General features: G+C 37.0%; 1 protein-coding gene across 5 annotated transcripts in view; it reads right to left on the reverse strand.

Moving 5' to 3' along the window:
- Positions 1-14214, reverse strand: part of STXBP6 (syntaxin binding protein 6) — a 248897-nt gene that overhangs the window by 120639 nt on the left and 114044 nt on the right. The window lies entirely within an intron of this gene.

Consider the following 14214-nt stretch of genomic DNA (forward strand, 5'->3'; position numbering starts at 1 on the left):
TTCAGGCCTTGCTGAGACTCTCACCATCTTCCAGTCTCTCTGTACATTCTGACTTAACTCTGTTGACAGCCACTTCCCTAGAATGAGTCATTCTCCAACTCTTCTATTAAGTCCTCTGACCCTTATTTATCTCTTTCTGCCTTCTCCCTCATTGCAGTAAACCATTGATAAAAAATTAGCAAAGGCTGGGCGCAGTGGTTCAAGCCTGTAATCCCAGCACTTTGGGAGGCCGGGTGGATCACGAGCTCGAGAGAGCGAGACCATCCTGGTTAACATGGTGAAACCCCGTCTCTGCTAAAAATACAAAAAATTAGCTGGGTGTGGTGGCACATGCCTGTAATCCCAGCTACTCAGGAGGCTGAGGCAGGAGAATTGCCTGAACCCGGGAGGCGGAGGTTGCGGTGAGCTGAGATCGCGCCATTGCACTCCAGCCTGGGTAACAAGAGTGAAACTCCGTCTCAAAAAAAAAAAAAAAAAAAAAAAATTAGCAAAGAATTTCAGGCTTAAAGGGAGGCTGACAGATCATCAAACCCAACTTCCTAACCCTATAGATGGGAAAACTGATGTTCAGAGGGATTAAGTGGCCTCTCCAAAGCCACACAGTGAGTGGGGGAACCAGGTAGAGACATCACACCATGTTTTAATTCCTGATCAAATGTGTTCTTAACACTAGAGCTGTGTTCACCTAGCAGAACTATCAATGCCATTATTTTTCCTTTTTTAAAGATCGAGAGCCAAGGGCATATCCTCCTCTTGCCACAGCCAGGCTATCATCTCCATAAAGATAACCTCTTTAAAAAAAAAATAATAATCTCTTTGCCCCTTACTAAATCTTAGTGGTTGAAATTCTGCTTGTTTCCAAAATTCATCTAAGAAGACACCTCCTACAACCTGTCAGGTCCTACAAGTACACAGGGATGCTGTCTTTTCCACCAGCAGCCTTGACACCAGATAAATGCATCATTCCACTTGGTGACTTTGACCTTGATATTATTTTACATCTACCTGCCTGCTCATTCCACTGTATGCAGATATAGATGAGGGAAATGTTGTAATAATTCCATGCCATCACCATCCCCAATATGTACTTTAGATATTATAGTAACAAAGTAGGTTCCAGTCATTAATGAATTTAAATGAAGGAACAGCATGTCCAGTTCAAAGATGAACTTATTTCTGGCTCAGATTTCAGCCATTTGGATTCACCATTCTAATCTTTAATATAATTTTTATCTCTCAGTTTAGAAGGATTCATTTCTTTTGTTTATATTTTAATCTTTAATATGAAATATTTCCAACATTGAAAAAGATGTAGAGAACAAATAATAAATACTCAATTATTCATGACCCACGGATATCATAAGAACCCATAACAAGCACTACTGATGTCTCCATGTATCTACTTGGAACATTATCCCTGCTTCCAGAAAAGATGACCAAAAATCTAAATTTGATGTTAACCATGCCCATACATGCCATTATTCATATAGATATATATAAAACGAATCCAACACAACATAACAATTTTTGTTGTAAACTTTATATAAATGGCAGCATAGGATATATATCCTCCTGCAACTAGCTGTTTTGTTTATTAAGTTTGTGGGGTTTATTTATGTTGATTGATGTAGCTTTAATTATTTTTATTGCTGTATGGTATTCCATTTTATTTGAAATGCCATGATGTTTTTATCCACTTTCCTATTTATAGTTACAGTCCAGTTTCAATACTACAAACAACATTCTTTTTCATGTTTCCTTAAGAACATGTCAGTTTCTTTATGGTGTAAGTACTAGCCAAGCCCTATAAGCACACCTTACATTTTAGAAGGTTGTGACAAATAGTTCTCCAAGGTGGTTATATCAATTTACAATGTATTAGGGCTGCTATTGGTTTACATCTTCACCAAAGCTTACACCACTAAACTTCAGAAACTTTTTCCACTCTGATGAGAGTGAAAAGTCATCTCATTTTAACTGACATTTTCCTGATTACTAGTAAGACCAAGTGTCTTTCATGTTTACTGGTCATTTGCATTTCCTTTTCTTTGAGCTACTTGACCCTAGCTTTTGCCTATTTTCCTCTGGGTTGTCTTTACTATTCTGTAGTAAGTTTTATATTCCATTCCTTTTTCAGTTACACAAGGTTGCAAATATCTTCTCCTTGCACGTGGCAGTCATTTTACTTTGCTTATGATGTTTTCGTGTCAAGAAGATTTTCCTTTTAATACAAATTAACAATATTTTCCTCTACAATTTGTCTCTCTTTTTTTTCTTAAAGTTTGAATGCATTTTTATTTTATTTTTTATTGCATTTTAGGTTTTGGGGTACATGTGAAGAACATGCAAGATTGTTGCATAGGTACACATGTATCTCTTTTGCAGTTGTTCAAGAAATCCTTCTTTACTCTGAGAAAATAAGAACCAATTCTTACATATTTTCTGCTAAAAGCGTTAAAACTTTGCTTTTTCACATTTAGCTCTTTAGTCCTTAGAATTTGTTTTTGTAAATGGCGTGAACTAGAGGTTCAGTTTCTTCTCTTTATGAGTAATTGATGCCGGGCTTGGTGCCTCATGCCTGTAATTCCAGCATTTTGGAGGGCTGAGGCAGGTGGAGGTCACGAGTTTGAGACCAGTGGGGCCAAGATGGTGAAACCCTGTCTCTACTGCAAATGCAAAAATTAGCTGGGTGCAGGAGCTGGTGCCTGTAATCCCAGCTAATCGGGAGACTGAGGCAGGAGAACTGCTTGAACTCAAGAGGTGGAGGTTGCAGTGAGCCGAGATGGTGCCACTGCACTCTAGCATGGGGAACAGAGCAAGACTCCAACTAAAAAAGTAATTGAATATCATGATTCCAGTTATTGAACATCATCCTAGATGTCTTCCATGTGGCACATTTATGTCCCACCGCCCTGTAATGCCACTTGTCAAGTATTACGCTTTCATATTAAGTGTGGGCCACTAACTTATTTTGTCTCTTCACTTTGCTGCATTAGCAATTTGTATTTTTGTGAAAATGGCCCTGAAAAGTTCTTACCCTAGAATAAAAAAAGGCCAAAACTGAACTGAAGATAAAGATGCTGTGAGAGTGATGGCTGCACTCTCCATTACCTAAAAGACTCACTTCTAACCCAGCAATGCAATTGTTCTTCACAGAAATTACAAATCACTATACAGACCTTTGAGTTCACTTGGAAATACATAAAATCTCAAATGCCAACAGAGTAGTGAGGAAAAGAAAAGAAGGGTAGCGAGGGTCATGATCCAGCTTTAGTTCTTATTCATTAAGAATAAGAATTGTGTGGTGCCCATTTGGTGTTTTAGCATTCTTCCTAGCCATCTCTTTCCTGTCTATCTCTTCTAAGAATTCAATAAGGCAAGCACGTATGTACCTCCTGTTGTATTTGCCATTGTGTTGGAGCTAGGGGATGCCTAGATGACAAAGCCACAGTTCCTGGGGGAACTCACAAGCAGTGGGGAACCCACACAGGGTCATGGCTGAGTCTCATATATCAGATCATGACAAGTAACAAGCTAGACGTATTCACTTATAGGAAAGGGCAATTACTCTGCAAAGAGAAGTTCAGGGAATTATCCCAAGGAAGCAATACCTGCTGAACTCCTTTGTCTTCAAATTTCTCTAGAAATGTATTAGCTAAAAATCAGCTACAATAAAATAAAAAATACTGTTGTATCAAGATAGTCTTCTACCCATATGGCTAGCAGGTTTCAGTTTGGTTCCATGTTCATGGTACTGTATTCAATCTGATAAGCTACTCAGTCACAAGTGCACCTCACCTTCAAACATGTGACATGTAAAGATATATGGGTGACACTTCACCTTACAGGTGCATTTATAATAGAACTTCATTAAATGATGAATTACCCTAAATTGATTTTCATTTACTTATTCACAAAATGTAGTTTAGACTGTCTCTTGACAGTCCTTCTACTGCTCATTATAAGATGCACATAGATGAAGATAGCCCTCAGCCAAGTTTTAACTTCACACGAAGCATGTCGCAAACAGATGAACACAAAGTTTCTAGGATCAGAACACTTCCTATCCTTACAAGTGAAATTAAGCAACATCAATTTCATTTATGGCATAAGTAATTATACAGGCAAAACAACTAAAGTAACAATGCCAGAAAAACCTCTGTGAGATAATGTCACAGACACTCAGGTAGTTGTTCTAAAATTGTGTCATTGTAGTTGCAGTGTAGGGAGGGAAGCCTCTGTCCTGTTCAGTCCAACAGCTGTCCATCCCCAAGGAGGTACCAAGAAGAGTAACTTCAGCATTTCTCCACTCTGAAACTTCTCATATCCATAGGATTTTTTGGTAGTTTCTCAGAAACCAATAACTCCACTTTTAAAGATTAACAAGGTCATATACATAGGCCAACCAAAACTGTAATTGCTTAACTAGTTGACACTGGAATAAGCTTATGAGTTTTTAAGTATTTTATAATCTACAAATATCTCCACAAAATAGATTTTATAATTTCCAACTTCCCCCCTACATAAAAGTGGCATAGGGAGAAGAATTCAACTAAAGATCAACTTTCTGATTTGCTTGGAAGTTACAACACAAAGAAGTGTTTCACCCTGCCCCTGCCAGAAGTCCTTGGAATGTATTACAGTGCCTAGAAAATTGGGAAGGGTAAGTGTTTCTAAGTGAATTGGATGTAAAACAAAGACAGGACAGTACTGTTAAAATGGAAATATTTATGCAGTGAGGATTCTGACATGTTCCCAAATAACTCTGCTCTGCTGGCTGTCTAGTTTTATTTCATTTTTGGCAAGGGGCTTTCAAGCTCGTTTTTTTCTTATTACTTTTCTTCCCTGTACAAACAAGCAAGCATTATTTGACTCCCAATCAGTCTAGCAAAGCCCTGGTGAAGAAAAGGAGAAAAAATGTCTTGCTAAAGGGAGCAGAACGCTACGGGAATTGCAAGTAGGCGGTAAAAATTGGGACAAGAAGTGTGGGACTAATTGTGGAGACTAAACACACTTTCTAAAACTGCTTCTCCTAATGTCTACTGGCTCACCACATTGCTTGGACTGTCCTGTGGATCTCTCTCTACCATGTAGAAATGGCATGGAATTGGTCTTAGAGCCCTTTAGCTTGGACAAACAATAATTTATGTTAAACAAGTTAGAGTCGGTATGTCACATATTTCACTCCCTGTGATGACTGAGAAAAAAAAAAAAAACATATAGGCTGAGGAACTCCATTAGTACACTACTATCATTGTTTTGTGCTTGCTAAGATTTGCATCTATAGCTGGAGAGTAAATTTGTATGTAAATAAATCATGAGTTATGATTTTAAAAAATATTTCCAATGCAGGGGCTAGTCATTTGTAGATTGGCAAATATAGCATAATGATTAAGAACGGCCTCTGAATCAGGCTTTACAGTTCATATCCCAGCTCTGTACCTAACTCCGTGTGTGAACATGGGCACATTACCTAACCTTACTTGGCCTGGTTACTGTGAAACAGAGGTGTTGGGGGAAATCAAATGAGTTAATATAATGCAACACTTAAAATTATACCTCAAGAAGAGTAGGTGAGTGCTGTCTAAATGTCAGCTCCTGCTGCTATTTAAAAAAAAAAAAAAAAAAAAAAAAAAAAAGGTGATAATTACTTCTAGCCAAACCTGGCCCCTTAATTTAAAACAATGGGGTGAAATTAAAACATTTTAGTAGACACAGACAAGTACAACTTTGTATGTAGAGTACTATGGTGGGGAAATAGAGGTATAAAGGAACCATAATGGATGCATTTCTAGTGTTCTTCTTGTGCAGAGGATAATATTCAGGTATTGCATGCAGAATTAGGCACTGTGACTCATTATTAAAGAAAAGTGTTTATGAACGCAGGACTGATGTGTTGTGAGAGATGGGAGCTTCTCTGTGGGATTCCACACTTCTATATTGGCCCCGTTCCCTGGACCACTCTCCAGAGGGTCCCTCTGCACCCACCCTCCTGGGTGAGCAATCCACATTCCCTGAAATGTTAATCTTTGGTTCTCAGTGGCTGACTTTGCTTCCTCCTTGGCCTCTGAGCTGTGTTGACATCTTTCTAAAATAGAGTGAAGTGGAAGAAGCAACAATATTTTTTCATGTTATTTATAATTGCCAAAGGCAGAATTTATTTATGCTCAAAATCCTTAAAAAACTCTAGGAGTAATATCACTCAAATCTAGATTTGCTGGGAAAGTATTTGTAACTATGATACTTTGCAATAACCTTTCCTCTAAAGACATCGTCAAAGAACACTTTATTTTCTAAATCACTTCTGACATTGTATTTTTCCCTGCTTTTGTGATGCAACAGACGTATAGTCTCTCTATGTCCTTTGTCCAAGGAATGGATTACAGTAGCCTTCTTTCAAGTGACATTAGCAGAAATATCAACCATATATGTTTAGGGCTCATTTTTCTTGAGGATAGTTTTCCCCCTCACTTCAGTGGGTTATGTTTACCCTTTAAGTGAAATTTTCCCAAACCTTTATATTTGCAACTTTAATAAAAAGTCTTTTATTCTCTAGTTCTAGAGAGCATATAATCAGTCAGGGATTTAATTCTCATTAATCTTAGTTTACTGTACAGATGGCCTTTGAATTACTATCCAATGTTGTTACACCTCTGCACATAGAGACAACTGAGTGGAGGAAGGGATGAGGAGACAACGGAATGTTGAAACACAGAGGGGCCCTGAGACGCCCTGCCTACACAAAACGGTCCTTCAGAATTTAGAATAATAAATCCCTCATTAGATGGATCTGTCAGCACCCTACAAACTTCCTCTTCTCACTTTCCTTAGGAAACTAAGCCTAATCTATACAAATGCATATCATTAACAACTGGGAATTTAAAACTGCATACAGTTATATAGGGGAACAAGAGAGTTTGGTTCCCTCAGCATTACGATGGAAAAACCTGAAAAGTGGGAGAGAATATTCTGGGATATAGAAAGATTCCAGTTCACCTCTTATTAACCTTACTCCCCTGTCAATGTTTCTAAACAAACCAAGCATCCTTGGTTGGTTTTGCTTTTTTTGTTTTTTCCTCCAAGTTTTCTTTTTATTCTGATCACAGCCATATGCTAAGCTGCTCATTTAGAATTTTAATAGTGTCTCTAGTTCATAAATCCATTATTTCTTTTCCTACTAGCTTATTAGTCTATTAACAACCTCATACTGTGAAAATAAATTAGAATTGGATAACCTACCCAGCTTTTGACACCACTTTCTAGCTCTTTAGCAATTGCTTCAGATACTGATAAACCTAAATATAGAAGCAAGAAACAGATAGCTGAAATCATTTAGTATCTTAGTGATTAAAGCAAAAACATGCAATCACCAGCTCAAAGCCTCCAAGTCAGCCTTGCAGCTGTTCTATCTGATCATTGTTTATTTTGATTTATTCATTCCAAAGGTACTTGAGACCATACACCCTCAGAATATAAATATTGCTAGTGTTCTAGAGCATGAATATTAAAAAGAAAATACAGGTTATAGAGTTCTTTCAATTTACCGAAAAATAAAAGCACTCCGGATAATCAATCCAAGTAGTTTCCTTGGGTTGGAAATTTCCATTAAAACCCCACACAGGCACTAGATTAAAAAAAAAAATAGTGTGACATTCCACAAGACCAACAGATGACAGAAGATACCAGGTAGAAGTTCAGCAGAAGAACGAGGGGAAATACACCCTTCAGGTTTTCAAGCCTCACAGCTAAACAAAATAGAAGAGTATGCTCAGAAATAGAAAGTGAATAAAAAGCCTCTAAAAAGACCTACTCTTCACAAATTTGTTCTTCAACCAATCCCAGGCACAACAAACTGGATATCTGAATAAAATCTGTAACTTTGTGGAAAATTATTCTCGTTGAAAAGTCATAGGCATTTCAGATAAACTTGTTCTAAAATCAAGGAACCTTTCAATCTTCCAATTCCCTGAACACTTACTCTTGCATTTTCCATTACAGCTTTCCATATGCCTACAGAGAGCTGAAGCTGTTTTCCTCACAGTGTGCTTTAAGGTATGAAACAACCAAGCAAAAAGCCGTATTTCTAAATGTCTCTATATACTTATGGCAATATATAGTCCAAACCATTCCCTTTCTGATACAGCAAATTATTTTGTCTTTTACTGGAGACTGCAGAGATTTAAAGTAACAGTTTGCAGTTCTAAAAGGCATTCATGCCCACGTCGGCAGTTTCAGGAAGTTTTATTGTTGAACTTCCAAGGAAGCTAATAAACATTTGTCTGGTATCCTATTTTGACTTTCAGCACTAAACGAATACATAGCACAAGCGGAATTTCTTCAAATTAGATATTTTTATATCAGTAACAAAGTTTTATAGGCTGAACCAGCTTTAAATGGCCTAAGTAGTGAAATAATGTTCTACAAAAGATGGTCAAGTGACCTCTACTTTGCCCGGGGCATCGTTCAATGAACTGGAATGACTACTGCCAGGAAAACATGTTCCATTTAACTTCTTTTCCTTTTTTCCTCTCTGATCTCAGTTCTTAGAAAAGTGTAGTCTTGCAGAAAGGGGTAGCAGTGCCATAGCAAACTCGCTTCTAAAGAATCTAGAAAATACGTAGCCTCCTCACCACAAGGCAGCACTTTGTTATATACAAAAAAGAATATGACTATGTCCTCTAGATAGAAAGCTGAAACATTTACAGGCACTTTAACTGACAAATAGTCCTCAGGCCATAGGTACAGAAATATTTTATTTCATTAAATTTTTTCAAGACTTGCTATGCCTTTGTTAGCTCACAACGAATCCACTTTTGGAGGTGAAATTTACTTTAAGTGGTAACATATTGCTCAGATGACTCATCCCACTATTCTGCAGAGCAGACTCAGAACAATCACATGGAGATAATAGCCTGCACTTTCCATATCTGTACTTTCTTAGAAATGTGGATAGTATTTCAAGATATTTTTAATTTGTCCACTGAACTTTTAATTTTTGAAAAAAAGTCCCATTTCTTTGGAGAAATAAATCATATCTTTTATGATAAAGTCTTCACACATTTTTTTGATTGTGGCACTGTGCTAGTTATAATAGATTTTATGAACAACATTTTTACCTGTACATGATATCCTTGAAAAGAAATTCTTTCATGGTGACCTGTTAAGGGAAGAAATGCTCTGCACTTGATTCTCTATGAACTAAATAAATCACTTCATTATTCTGGGGATGATACCCAGGGTCGCTGCCATCACAATGAACTGATAACACTGAAGCAAAAGCCTCTGGTGGTGTTCTACTGGGATCTAAAGAGGGGCAGGTTTATAAAATTACAACTGCATCAAAGAATGTGAACAAGGGCTAAAAAGTCTGTGTCTAGGTAATAGGAGAGACTTTGGTTCTTTTATAAGAAAATCTCAAAATGGTTATTACACTCTATTTTAATAAAAGTAATTACAAACAATTATCTGGATGTGTAAAAATACATAACCTCTTGTTCAAGCTGATTCTACATCCTCAGCAAGCTACTGTTTATCCCTCCTGAGATGAAAAGGTTAAATGTTGAGAGTTGTTACTCATTTTCTTCCTCATTTCTCTGAGCTTCCATACATTCCTTGGTAGAGTTCGGCTTTTAAAGACTTTTAAAGACTCATTCATTCATTCAACTAATTCCCTCATATTTATGGAGCATCTACTATGTTTCAGGTAGTGGAGTAGTGTTGAGTGAAGTGTATGTTCTCCTGGAGTTTATATTATAGTGAGGAGAGGGTAAAAATGAGCAAGATAATTCCAAATGGTGATAAGTGCAATGAAATAGAAGAGCCAACACATATTATCCAAGGCTGGATAATGTGACCAAGGACAAGGGAGGAGAAGGAGTGGCTACTTAGATTCAGTGTCAAGGTAAGTATGATCCAGGAGGTGGTACTGGGTGGAGGCCTGCCAGTTAGTGGTTAGCTACACAAAGAATCAGGAAGGAGGCAGGCAGGAGGCCAACAGAAAATAAGGAGAAGAACAAACAAATGCAAAAGTCCTAAAAGGAAAGCTTGGTATTTCTGAGGAATATGTAGAGGTCCAATGTCGCTGGAGCAGCCAGTAAGGGAATAAAGGATAAGAGAGAAGATAGAAGAGGCCTACAAAAAAAAGAGGCACTAGATAGTTTAGGGTCTTGGAAGCCACATCACCCACATCTGGATTTATTCTAAGATTTTGATTAATAAGATTTTGATTTATTCATGTAGCCATTTGGTAGTCATAAATGGGAAAGATCTAACTGATTTTGTCTGTAAAGATTCTTTGGCTTAGTCAGACATGGTGGTGCATGCGTATGTCTAGCTATTCAGGAAGCTGAAATGAAAAGATGGCTTGAACCTAGGAGTTCAAGGCTGCAGTAAGCTATGATCGTGCCACTGCACTCCAGCCTGGGTGATAGAGCAAAATCCTGTCTCTAAAAAATAAATAAATAAATAAAATAAAAATTAAAATATTCTTTGGCTTGATGTCAATATAGTAAATTATAGTTAGTGGAAGATAAGAATAGGCATGGGAAAATCAGGTAGGTGGCTCTTCTAGGTGGCTCAGGAGAGAGAAGATGATGGCTTGGAATCATGCAGTAGCAGTTAAAATAGACAGAAAGGGGTGAATCAGAAATGCATTTTGAAGGTAGAACCAACAGCTCTTGCTGGTTGATTAGATGTGGGAGGATAAAAGAAATGAACAAATCAAGAAAGACTCTATGATTTCTGGCTATGTCAGTCAACTATTGCCATTTGAGGTAAAATAACGAGGTATAAAAGGGACTTGGTAAACGAAGAGGAAAGCAATAGGCTCTCTGTTTTAACCATATTAAGTCTGGGAAGCCTAGCAGACATATGAACGAAAACAGTGACTGGGCAGCTCAATGTAAAGATTTAAAGCAGTAGAAAGGGGTCAAGGCTTATAATATATCAATTTGGAAATCTTGGGATATAGATAATATTTAAAGTCACATAACTGGGCTGGGTGTAGCGGATCACGCCTATAATCCCAGCACTGTGGAAGGCCAAAGAGCACAGAAGTTTGAGATCAGCCTAGCTAATGTGGTGAAACGCTGTCTCTACAAAAAATTAGCTGGGTGTGGTGGTGCCCACCTGTAGTCCCAACTATTTGGGAGGATGAGGTGGAAGGACCACCTGAACCAGGGAGGTGGATGTTGCAGTGAGGCAAGATCATGCCACTGCACTCCAGCCTCAGTGACTCTCAAAAAAATAAAGTCACATAACTGGAAACTTCCTAAAGGGCACACATACATAGAGAGGAGCAGAAAATTTAGAAACTGAAACATGGAATGTTCAGAGGTCGAAAGAGGTAAGAGACAGCAAGGAGAGAGAAGAAATGGTCAGTACAGAAGCTGTACAGTTTCTACATGTACTGAAGGGCTAATCTACCAAAAAGCTTTAGTATTTTTTATTACTATTGTTACTATTATAATTTTTTAAAATTTATTTTTACTTACCTTTTACCTTTTTTTTTGCAGTTTACACAACTTCACCCTTGGGAATTGAGATTACCTTACGAATTTAAGAACCAAGATCATCAAGCTTTATCACATTGTGTTGTCTCTACTTAAATACCAAATTTTGTTTAGTATTATAGAACACATGCTCCTATAAAATTTTTTTAGAGATTTAGCAGTGTTCAATTGTATCCTATATTTTTATCAAAATTGGTCATGCTTTTTAAATGTAATTATTTTTTTTAAAAACCTAAAATATACAAAGTTCAGTTAAAAGGAAAACCTATTTTCTATGTAAAAACTCTTATATTCTTGGGGAAATCAAGTGATTTTCCCAAGGTTACAGAGCAATTTAGGGACCTGAGAATTAGTAACTATCCAATTCCTAGACAAAGCAATGAGAAAAAGATGAAAATAACAGTGAATGTAGGAGGGAAAAAGACCAAAATTGAGCAATGAGAGAGAGAATTCCATAGCAATGGAATTCAAAGATGATCCCACAAAAGTAACTGCTGCCTAAAGAAAAGAATCCAAAGAGTGGAGCATAAAATAATAAGATTCAAGATAGAAGAAAACTTCCTGAAATAAATAAATTGAACATTTAGATTTTGTAGAGTATGCAGGTTAATATAAAGCAGGCATCCCCAAACTTTTTACACAGGGGGCCAGTTGACTGTCCCTCAGACCATTGGAGGGCTGCCACATACTGTGCTGCTCTCACTGACCACCAATGAAAGAGGTGCCCCTTCCTGAAGTGCAGCGGGGGGCCGAATAAATGGCCTCAGGGGGCCGCATGCGGCCCGTGGGCCATAGTTTGGGGATGCCTGATATAAAGACATATACTTGTTAAGTTTTAAAACCTAAAATATCAAAAAATAATTTGCTAACATTAAGACTGAATAAAAGTGAGTCATTTATAGAAGGGGAAAATAAATCAGACTGGTTCAAAACTTCTTCCTGGCAACACTGAGTGACAGAAGCCAATAAAACAACTAGAAAGTTATGGGAGAAAGAGAGTACAAGCTAAGAATATTGCACACAACATTCTTGTTCAAAGTATAAGCACAATAGATATTCTCAAACATGAAACAATGTAAGGACTAACTCTCATCACCTCTTGAAAAGGATAACAGACATTCTATGATGAAATACAGTCTATCAAGAGCTGAATACAAATAAAGGCTAAATATGGAGAGGCCATGGTTAAAGCAGCTGGGATAAGCATTAAATCCATTAACACACAGAACTAAGACTGAACAATTGTAGGAAGGAAGCATGTTTGCAGAATTGAATGTATTAGAGTATCTGACAAAGTAAAAATAATACAACTAATAAAAACCAAGAGGCATAGGAGAAAAAATAAGAAGTAAAACAATTTGTTTATAAAATCAATAAAGTCACTGTCTAAAACAAAATTCCTAAGGCAGGCATACTGACTTCTGATAACACCAAAAGATTCTTTTCAAGAACTTAAGTGATGTTAATACTCTTTTTTAAAAAAATCTCAAAAAATACTTGATTTACTTTACATTTATAAGATAAATGCATCTCACAGAGTTCTTTAGGTTTCCTGGAGAAATGGGATGGTGGAAGAGGGGAACACAAAAAGAAGGTACAGAAAACCTCTAAAAAAGACTGATCTTCCCACAGAGGAATGTGTACCATCTAAAACTGTATTTTATAAAATCTGGTACTGCAGTATAGCACTGAATTAAAATCCTTTAGTAAATATAAAAAAGCAACAAAGGGCAAATGTAGGATCATTAGGTACATTTAACTTCTCATAACAATAAAGCATTTTACCACAGTTAATCCTGCAGGGTCTCTTAAGTGCAAATAGGTTTTGCTAGACAACATTATAATATAGGAATCTCCAAATTATAGAAAGAAATTTGGGGCAATGAAGGAAAAGATAGAAAAGAGAGAGTGAAGTTAAATGAAGTGTCAAAACAAATAAACAAAAGAAAAAGAGATTAAAAAGCAACATCCCTACCCACCCCCCCAAATAAATCCATATACATGATTCATGTGAAAAGGCTCAGCAAAAAGAAAGAGCCAAACTAAGGCAAAACAAGAATAATCCAAATTTCAACAGGAAGAAAAAAGGTTGTGGAGATATGCATGGTGAAGTTTCAAAAGGATGTGATATTAATAAGAGAGTCATACAGGCTTTGCATATAATAGTATTTTCTAAAAACATGCTAAGAGGAAGTGTGTCTGCAAAGAGTATAAAATGTGTACTTTCAAACACACAACTTGTTATCTCAGGTTATATGACAGTAAAATACAATTACACTATATTGCTTTTTCTCTGATTTCTTTAATTGAAAGCCAAGACAAGCCAACATGAGTCCACCTAGAAAGTCTTTCTTCTCAGATGTAGCATTGTTCTTAGAAATAATCTTTTCCTGATGAACACATACTACAAAACAACATCCATGCACAGACCAGACAGAAATAATTTGGCAACTTTCTTTCTTGTCTCCTTTCACAGGAGAGATCTAGCCCAAGAATCCAAAACAAATGAGAGAAGTAAGAGAATGTGTGTGGAATCACAAAGCACATGTGACTATTCCCTAACAGTGTAACTTTAGGTTGGCTAGGATCAGATGTCTTTGAACTGAGATTACCTTTTGTGTCTCTAGCTGATTTTTATGTCTGTGGTTACATTGACTGGAGCCCTGTGTCAGATCAGAGCTAAAATTTACAGTCATTTGGGAGT

Source organism: Saimiri boliviensis, chromosome 2, assembly GCF_048565385.1.
Source record: "Saimiri boliviensis isolate mSaiBol1 chromosome 2, mSaiBol1.pri, whole genome shotgun sequence".
Taxonomy (NCBI): domain Eukaryota; kingdom Metazoa; phylum Chordata; class Mammalia; order Primates; family Cebidae; genus Saimiri; species Saimiri boliviensis.